We start from the raw sequence: 10,740 nt of genomic DNA, 5'->3' as shown, positions 1-10,740 counted from the left end.
CTAGGTTATAATGTATAGTAGTGGGTTGTTAGTGATATGTAGATGTTATATTATGTAAAGTAGACTAGGTTATAATGTATAGTAGTGGGTTGTTAGTGATATGTTGTTATATTATGTAAAGTGACTAGGTTATAATGTATAGTAGTGGGTTAATATGTTATATTATGTTGACTAGGTTATAATGTATACAGTGACATAGACTATATTATGGTTATTAATGTATGTAGTGGGTTGTTAGTGATATGTAGATGTTATATTATGTAAAGTAGACTAGGTTATAATGTATAGTAGTGGGTTGTTAGTGATATATAGATGTTATATTATGTAAAGTAGACTAGGTTATAATGTATAGTAGTGGGTTGTTAGTGATATGTAGATGTTATATTATGTAAAGTAGACTAGGTTATAATGTATAGTGGTGGGTTGTTAGTGATATGTAGATGTTATATTATGTAAAGTAGACTAGGTCATAATGTATAGTAGTGGGTTGTTAGTGATATGCAGATGTTATATTATGTAAAGTAGACTAGGTTATAATGTATAGTAGTGGGTTGTTAGTGATATGTTATATTATGTAAAGTAGACTAGGTTATAATGTATAGTGGTGGGTTGTTAGTGATATGTAGATGTTATATTATGTAAAGTAGACTAGGTTATAATGTATAGTGGTGGGTTGTTAGTGATATGTAGATGTTATGTTATGTAAAGTAGACTAGGTTATAATGTATAGTGGTGGGTTGTTAGTGATATGTAGATGTTATATTATGTAAAGTAGACTAGTTTATAGTGTATAGTAGTGGGTTGTTAGTGATATGTAGATGTTATATTATGTAAAGTAGACTAGGTTATAATGTATAGTAGTGGGTTGTTAGTGATATGTAGATGTTATATTATGTAAAGTAGACTAGGTTGTAATGTATAGTAGTGGGTTGTTAGTGATATGTAGATGTTATATTATGTAAAGTAGACTAGGTTGTAATGTATAGTAGTGGGTTGTTAGTGATATGTAGATGTTATATTATGTAAAGTAGACTAGGTTATAATGTATAATAGTGGGTTGTTAGTGATATGTTATATTATGTAAAGTAGGCTAGGTTATAATGTATAGCAGTGGGTTGTTAGTGATATGTAGATGTTATATTATGTAAAGTAGACTAGGTCATAATGTATAGTAGTGGGTTGTTAGTGATATGCAGATGTTATATTATGTAAAGTAGACTAGGTTATAATGTATAGTGGTGGGTTGTTAGTGATATGTAGATGTTATATTATGTAAAGTAGACTAGGTTATAATGTATAGTGGTGGGTTGTTAGTGATATGTAGATGTTATATTATGTAAAGTAGACTAGGTTATAATGTATAGTGGTGGGTTGTTAGTGATATGTAGATGTTATATTATGTAAAGTAGACTAGTTTATAGTGTATAGTAGTGGGTTGTTAGTGATATGTAGATGTTATATTATGTAAAGTAGACTAGGTTATAATGTATAGTAGTGGGTTGTTAGTGATATGTAGATGTTATATTATGTAAAGTAGACTAGGTTGTAATGTATAGTAGTGGGTTGTTAGTGATATGTAGATGTTATATTATGTAAAGTAGACTAGGTTGTAATGTATAGTAGTGGGTTGTTAGTGATATGTAGATGTTATATTATGTAAAGTAGACTAGGTTATAATGTATAATAGTGGGTTGTTAGTGATATGTTATATTATGTAAAGTAGGCTAGGTTATAATGTATAGCAGTGGGTTGTTAGTGATATGTAGATGTTATATTATGTAAAGTAGACTAGGTTATAATGTATAGTAGTGGGTTGTTAGTGATATGTAGATGTTATATTATGTAAAGTAGACTAGGTTATAATGTATAGTAGTGGGTTGTTAGTGATATGTAGATGTTATATTATGTAAAGTAGACTAGGTTATAATGTATAGTAGTGGGTTGTTAGTGATATGTAGATGTTATATTATGTAAAGTAGACTAGGTTATAATGTATAGTAGTGGGTTGTTAGTGATATGTAGATGTTATATTATGTAAAGTAGACTAGGTTATAATGTATAGTAGTGGGTTGTTAGTGATATGTAGATGTTATATTATGTAAAGTAGACTAGGTTATAATGTATAGCAGTGGGTTGTTAGTGATATGTAGATGTTATATTATGTAAAGTAGACTAGGTTATAATGTATAGTAGTGGGTTGTTAGTGATATGTAGATGTTATATTATGTAAAGTAGACTAGGTTATAATGTATAGTAGTGGGTTGTTAGTGATATGTAGATGTTATATTATGTAAAGTAGACTAGGTTATATTGTATAGTAGTGGGTTGTTAGTGAAATGTTATATTATGTAAAGTAGACTAGGTTATAATGTATAGTAGTGGGTTGTTAGTGATATGTAGATGTTATATTATGTAAAGTAGACTAGGTTATAATGTATAGTAGTGGGTTGTTAGTGATATGTTATATTATGTGAAGTAGACTAGGTTATAATGTATAGTAGTGGGTTGTTAGTGAAATGTTATATTATGTAAAGTAGACTAGGTTATAATGTATAGTAGTGGGTTGTTAGTGATATGTAGATGTTATATTATGTAAAGTAGACTAGGTTATAATGTATAGTAGTGGGTTGTTAGTGATATGTAGATGTTATATTATGCAAAGTAGACTAGGTTATAATGTATAGTAGTGGGTTGTTAGTGATATGTAGATGTTATATTATGTAAAGTAGACTAGGTTGTAATGTATAGTAGTGGGTTGTTAGTGATATGCAGATGTTATATTATGTATAGTAGACTAGGTTATAATGTATAGTAGTGGGTTGTTAGTGATATGTTATATTATGTAAAGTAGGCTAGGTTATAATGTATAGTAGTGGGTTGTTAGTGATATGTAGATGTTATATTATGTAAAGTAGACTAGGTTATAATGTATAGTAGTGGGTTGTTAGTGATATGTAGATGTTATATTATGTAAAGTAGACTAGGTTGTAATGTATAGTAGTGGGTTGTTAGTGATATGTAGATGTTATATTATGTAAAGTAGACTAGGTTGTAATGTATAGTAGTGGGTTGTTAGTGATATGTAGATGTTATATTATGTAAAGTAGACTAGGTTATAATGTATAATAGTGGGTTGTTAGTGATATGTTATATTATGTAAAGTAGGCTAGGTTATAATGTATAGCAGTGGGTTGTTAGTGATATGTAGATGTTATATTATGTAAAGTAGACTAGGTTATAATGTATAGTAGTGGGTTGTTAGTGATATGTAGATGTTATATTATGTAAAGTAGACTAGGTTATAATGTATAGTAGTGGGTTGTTAGTGATATGTAGATGTTATATTATGTAAAGTAGACTAGGTTATAATGTATAGTAGTGGGTTGTTAGTGATATGTAGATGTTATATTATGTAAAGTAGACTAGGTTATAATGTATAGCAGTGGGTTGTTAGTGATATGTAGATGTTATATTATGTAAAGTAGACTAGGTTATAATGTATAGCAGTGGGTTGTTAGTGATATGTAGATGTTATATTATGTAAAGTAGACTAGGTTATAATGTATAGTAGTGGGTTGTTAGTGATATGTAGATGTTATATTATGTAAAGTAGACTAGGTTGTAATGTATAGTAGTGGGTTGTTAGTGATATGTTATATTATGTAAAGTAGACTAGGTTATAATGTATAGTAGTGGGTTGTTAGTGATATGTAGATGTTATATTATGTAAAGTAGACTAGGTTATAATGTATAGTAGTGGGTTGTTAGTGATATGTAGATGTTATATTATGTAAAGTAGACTAGGTTATATTGTATAGTAGTGGGTTGTTAGTGATATGTTATATTATGTGAAGTAGACTAGGTTATAATGTATAGTAGTGGGTTGTTAGTGAAATGTTATATTATGTAAAGTAGACTAGGTATGTAGATGTTATATTATGTAAAGTAGACTAGGTTATATTGTATAGTAGTGGGTTGTTAGTGATATGTTATATTATGTGAAGTAGACTAGGTTATAATGTATAGTAGTGGGTTGTTAGTGAAATGTTATATTATGTAAAGTAGACTAGGTATGTAGATGTTATATTATGTAAAGTAGACTAGGTTATATTGTATAGTAGTGGGTTGTTAGTGATATGTTATATTATGTGAAGTAGACTAGGTTATAATGTATAGTAGTGGGTTGTTAGTGATATGTAGATGTTATATTATGTAAAGTAGACTAGGTTATAATGTATAGTAGTGGGTTGTTAGTGATATGTAGATGTTATATTATGTAAAGTAGACTAGGTTATAATGTATAGTAGTGGTTTGTTAGTGATATGTAGATGTTATATTATGTAAGGTAGACTAGGTTATAATGTATAGTAGTGGGTTGTTAGTGATATGTTATATTATGTAAAGTAGACTATGTTATAATGTATAGTAGTGGGTTGTTAGTGATATGTTATATTATGTAAAGTAGACTAGGTTATAATGTATAGTAGGGGGTTGTTAGTTATATGTAGATGTTATATTATGCAAAGTAGACTAGGTTATAATGTATAGTAGTGGGTTGTTAGTGATATGTAGATGTTATATTATGTAAAGTAGAATAGGTTATAATGTATAGTAGTGGGTTGTTAGTGATATGTAGATGTTATATTATGTAAAGTAGACTAGGTTATAATGTATAGTAGTGGGTTGTTAGTGATATGTAGATGTTATATTATGTAAAGTAGACTAGGTTATAATGTATAGTAGTGGTTTGTTAGTGATATGCAGATCAAGGTCTATACCTCGGCTATAACCTACATATCATAGATGATCAGTCTAAACCTGTTCAGGTCAGTTCACATAATGTTATAGTCCTACCAGTAGCAGGACAGAGAATGTACTGTATATAACCTACATATCATAGATGACCAGTCTAAACCTGTTCAGATCAGTTCACATAATGTTATAGACCTTCCAGTAGCAGGACAGAGAATGTACTGTATATAACCTACATATCATAGATGACCAGCCTAAACCTGTTCAGATCAGTTCACAGAAACCATCAGGTTTGTCAGCATGATAAGTGATCGTAGCTCCAACCTACTCTGACAATTGAATGTCTGACATCGACTAACCTTATAATAGTTTGTAGAAAGCCAAGACCAACGAGAGTTTGCCCATCTTTCCTACGTCTCAACACATTTATCTGACTTCTAATGTACTGAGAAATATGTGCCACAGTTTCAACAGCCATTTTATAACTGCGTAGGCTACAAACATACTTCTAATTTCATATGAGGAAATCACATAACTTACAGTCACTGGTGCAGCCGCCTGTTTTCTTACAGATGAAGTAGCTTTCATAGGCAACTCATTCAACCAGCCTAAACAACAGTAAATAAAAGATGTCAATCGGTCAAAGGAGAATACATGAAGACAGGTGTTTTGCTACAGATGTAGGATCTTAATTTGAGACAGTTTACTGAAGCAGAAAAATTATGTGGATTATAATTAACATTTTAAAGCAGAAAGGTGGAAATGACAAACTTCAGAAGCCTTTTAAGACATCAAATACACTGCGAGTTTTAGTTTTCCTGCAACAGGGTGATCAAATTCAGATCCTACATCTGTACAGAGATGATGTCTTCATCTGAAAAAGGAAGTTTGAGTTATTAGCAATGAAGTTGCAACTGTCAGCTGCTGTAAACCTCTGTGATTGGATGTTATAGACCCCAATCTGAACAGTTTCTTCCCCGTGGTTACAGCCTTTAGCTCTATGCTCACTCTACCTAGTTCAATATATTGTTGTACGTAAACTTTGTGCAAACTGCACCGCCTGTATTCTGTCTCTTAATGTTTTCTTTCACTAGCAGCACCATGTCACCATGTTAAATAATGTGTTCAGATGTAGGATCTTTCCAACTCTGAGGACATGTCATTGTGATGTCATTTATTACATTTCAACCTGTTGATAAAGGCAACTAGAAGGCTGAACCCAGAAGACAACTCTAAATCAACACTTACTGATATTATCCTAAAATCCTTTCACTCGTATTATTGTGTCTCTTTGTTCAACGAATGTCGGGCAGCCTGTGCTGTTAATATAGTTGAAAACAGCAGGCAGGGAGGTCAACACCCTACGGGCAGCCTGTGCTGTTAATATAGTTGAAAACAGCAGGCAGGGAGGTCAACACCCTACAGGCAGCCTGTGCTGTTAATATAGTTGAAAACAGCAGGCAGGGAGGTCAACACCCTACAGGCAGCCTGTGCTGTTAATATAGTTGAAAACAGCAGGCAGGGAGGTCAACACCCTACAGGCAGCCTGTGCTGTTAATATAGTTGAAAACAGCAGGCAGGGAGGTCAACACCCTACAGGCAGCCTGTGCTGTTAATATAGTTGAAAACAGCAGGCAGGGAGGTCAACACCCTACAGGCAGCCTGTGCTGTTAATATAGTTGAAAACAGCAGGCAGGAGGTCAACACCCTACAGGCAGCCTGTGCTGTTAATATAGTTGAAAACAGCAGGCAGGGGAGGTCAACACCCTACAGGCAGCCTGTGCTGTTAATATAGTTGAAAACAGCAGGCAGGGAGGTCAACACCCTACAGGCAGCATGTGCTGTTAATATAGTTGAAAACAGCAGGCAGGGAGGTCAACACCCTACAGGCAGCCTGTGCTGTTAATATAGTTGAAAACAGCGGGCAGGGAGGTCAACACCCTACAGGCAGCCTGTGCTGTTAATATAGTTGAAAACAGCAGGCAGGGAGGTCAACACCCTACAGGCAGCCTGTGCTGTTAATATAGTTGAAAACAGCAGGCAGGGAGGTCAACACCCTACAGGCAGCCTGTGCTGTTAATATACTTGAAAACAGCAGGCAGGGAGGTCAACAACCTACGTATTGCACCAATAGGGTTAACCCACATGGTGGGAATTGTTACCTGGCTCACACAAAAGCATGTCTCAGACACCAATGTAGCAAACAGCGGGCAGGGAAGTGAACCCAGGTTGCATGTGTTAAAGGTGAACAACCTACGCATCGCACCATTGGCACCAATTGGGTAACTTGGTTGGAATTGTGACGTGGCTCATATAGTGAGGATCACTACACTATAGAGGAACTATGATACAATTACATTATCATATGAAATGTAGAGGACCTCTACACTATAGAGGAACTATGATACAATTACATTATCATATGAAATGTAGAGGAACTATGATATAATTACATTATCATATGAAATGTAGAGGGTCACTACACTATAGAGGAACTATGATATAATTACATTATCATATGAAATGTTAAATGTAGAACTATAATATATGAATATTGATATATTGAATTTGACTTGACCACGTCCAGTCAGCTCCATGTTGAATGATTAAACTGACACCAACCTGTCTCAGTAGAAGTAGACTGTTAGGAGTGTTTTACTGTCATTCACTATGCTAACATTACACCAGACATTTAATTTATCTACTGTTAGGAGTGTTTTACTTCACTATACTAACATTACACCAGACATTTAATTTATCTACTGTTAGGAGTGTTTTACTTCACTATACTAACATTACACCAGACATTTAATTTATCTACTGTTAGGAGTGTTTTACTTCACTATACTAACATTACACCATACATTTATTGTATCTACTGTTAGGAGTGTTTTACTTCACTATACTAACATTACACCAGACATTTAATTTGTCTACTGTTAGGAGTGTTATACTTCACTATACTAACATTACACCAGACATTTAATGTCTCTACACACTTTATAATAATCCCTGGCAGGATTCTCACCTTGTAGCCTGAATTCACAACCAGAACATGTCAAGTCATTGAGATATTTTCTGTTCTGTTCTGTATATTCTAATGGATGAGGCCTGAGCTGGAATGTGAAGCTAACTGAACCTGGCTATTTTTAGAAAACCAGTATATCTGGCTAGTATCATAGTTTACCCCTCAAGCTACGTTCAGGTTTCAGCATCAGGCAGGTATCAACATGCCGAGTTGTAGGCTACAACCTGGGTTGTATTCATTAGTTTACTCCACAGCCAACAGTTTTAAAATGTTGCTGTCACGCCCTGACCACAGAGAGCCCTTGGTTCTCTATGGTGTTGTAGATCAAGGCATGACTAGGGGGGTGTTCTAGTTTTCCTATTTCTATGTTGGTGTTTTTGGTATGGTTCCCAATTAAAGGCAGCCGATTATGACCTAAACAGTTCACTGTAAACGCTGTACAACGTGACCTAAACAGTTCAATGTAAACGCTGTACAATGTGACCTAAACAGTTCACTGTAAACGCTGTACAATGTGACCTAAACAGTTCACTGTAAACGCTGTACAATGTGACCTAAACAGTTCACTGTAAACGCTGTACAATGTGACCTAAACAGTTCACTGTAAACGCTGTACAACGTGACCTAAACAGTTCACTGTAAACGCTGTACAAATGTGACCTAAACAGTTCACTGTAAACGCTGTACAATGTGACCTAAACAGTTCACTGTAAACGCTGTACAATGTGACCTAAACAGTTCACTGTAAACGCTGTACAATGTGACCTAAACAGTTCACTGTAAACGCTGTACAATGTGACCTAAACAGTTCACTGTAAACGCTGTACAACGTGACCTAAACAGTTCACTGTAAACGCTGTACAATGTGACCTAAACAGTTCACTGTAAACGCTGTACAACATGACCTAAACAGTTCACTGTAACGCTGTACATCGTGACTTAAACAGTTCACTGTAAACGCTGTACAATGTGACCTAAACAGTTCACTGTAAACGCTGTACAATGTGACCTAAACAGTTCACTGTAAACGCTGTACAATGTGACCTAAACAGTTCACTGTAAACGCTGTACAACGTGACCTAAACAGTTCACTGTAAACGCTGTACAATGTGACCTAAACAGTTCACTGTAAACGCTGTACAATGTGACCTAAACGGTTTCTGTTGCCAAGTGTTTTGCTACGGTGGAACTAATGAACACACAAACCTGTTTTGAGGAAGTGTAAGTTGTTGTCAGTCTCTCCACAATATTTATTTGTCTCTCTTTCACACAACAAACCTTCCTGATTGAAAAGCATTAACAGCATTAACAGAAAATGTTTGATTGTTGATTGTTGTATTTTTAAGCCTGTTTTGAGAAGACAAGTCTATAGACCTATGATACAGTAGGAGATCACCCTGTCTATAGACCTATGATACAGTAGAGATCACCCTGGTCTATAGGCCTATGATACAGTAGGAGATCACCCTGGTCTATAGACCTATGATACAGTAGGAGATCACCCTGGTCTATAGACCTATGATACAGTAGGAGATCACCCTGGTCTATAGACCTATGATACAGTAGGAGATCACCCTGGTCTATAGACCTATGATACAGTAGGAGATCACCCTGGTCTATAGACCTATGATACAGTAGGAGATCACCCTGGTCTATAGGCCTATGATACAGTAGGAGATCACCTGGTCTATAGACCTATGATACAGTAGGAGATCACCCTGGTCTATAGACCTATGATACAGTAGGAATCACCTGGTCTATAGACCTATGATACAGTAGGAGATCACCCTGGTCTATAGGCCTATGATACAGTAGGAGATCACCCTGGTCTATAGACCTATGATACAGGAGATCACCCTGGTCTATAGGCCTATGATACAGTAGGAGATCACCCTGGTCTATAGGCCTATGATACAGTAGGAGATCACCCTGGTCTATAGGCCTATGATACAGTAGGAGATCACCCTGGTCTATAGACCTATGATACAGTAGGAGATCACCCTGGTCTATAGACTCTTAGAATCAAGAATACATCCACCAAAAATAGAATCAACTATATGAACACACATAACAATATCATCAACTATATGAATACACACAACAATATCATCAACTATATGAATATAACAATATCATCAACTATATGAAAACACACAACAATATCATCAACTATATGAATACACACAACAATATCATCAACTATATGAAAACACACAACAATATCATCAACTATATGAATACACATAACAATATCATCAACTATATGAATATAACAATATCATCAACTCTATGAATATAACAATATCATCAACTATATGAATACACACAACAATATCATCAACTATATGAATATAACAATATCATCAACTATATGAATACACATAACAATATCATCAACTATATGAATATAACAATATCATCAACTATATGAATACACAACAATATCATCAACTATATGAATACACACAACAATATCATCAACTATATGAATACACACAACAATATCATCAACTATATGAATACACATAGCAATCGTCGTCTTACCTTTTATCTCTCAATAGAAACAGAGTCTGAATGATCATCAGTTTGTCAAAAGTTGCTTTCATTTGCTCTGCTCATTTACATATCAGGTTCTGCCTGTTCTCTCTCCCTCTCTCTTTATAGCTCTTAAAATGTGTCTTGGCATACATTCTACAACTGTCTGGAACTCTATTCTTCTGTCTCTCTCCATCACTTTCTCTGTGTCGTCTGTTGCTGTCTCCGTGTCTTGTCTGGTGTCTCTCTCCATCATATCCTATTCTGTTGCTGTGTCTGTGTCTTGTCTGTGTCTCTCTCCATCATATCCTAGTCTGTTGCTGTCTCTGTGTCTTGTCTGGTGTCTCTCTCCATCATATCCTATTCCTCTGTTGCTGTGTCTGTGTCTTGTCTGGTGTCTCTCTCCGTCATATCCTATTCTGTTG

General features: G+C 34.7%; 1 protein-coding gene across 1 annotated transcript in view; it reads right to left on the bottom strand.

Moving 5' to 3' along the window:
* The window catches only part of LOC135571192 (NLR family CARD domain-containing protein 3-like), a 133,751-nt gene extending 123,386 nt beyond the window's left edge, over positions 1–10,365 (bottom strand). The window contains exons 1-2 of the mRNA XM_065016976.1: positions 10,325–10,365; positions 5,293–5,360 (exon numbers count right to left, since the gene is read on the bottom strand). The gene's annotated coding sequence lies outside the window, so the exon portion shown is untranslated. The remainder of the gene's footprint in view (positions 1–5,292; positions 5,361–10,324) is intronic.
* Between the last annotated feature and the right edge of the window lie 375 nt (positions 10,366–10,740).

The sequence above is a fragment of the Oncorhynchus nerka genome, unplaced genomic scaffold (genome assembly GCF_034236695.1).
Source record: "Oncorhynchus nerka isolate Pitt River unplaced genomic scaffold, Oner_Uvic_2.0 unplaced_scaffold_701, whole genome shotgun sequence".
Lineage (NCBI taxonomy): Eukaryota > Metazoa > Chordata > Actinopteri > Salmoniformes > Salmonidae > Oncorhynchus > Oncorhynchus nerka.
The sequence above is the reverse complement of the archived record's forward strand: the minus strand, read 5'-3'. Positions and strand labels throughout refer to the sequence as shown.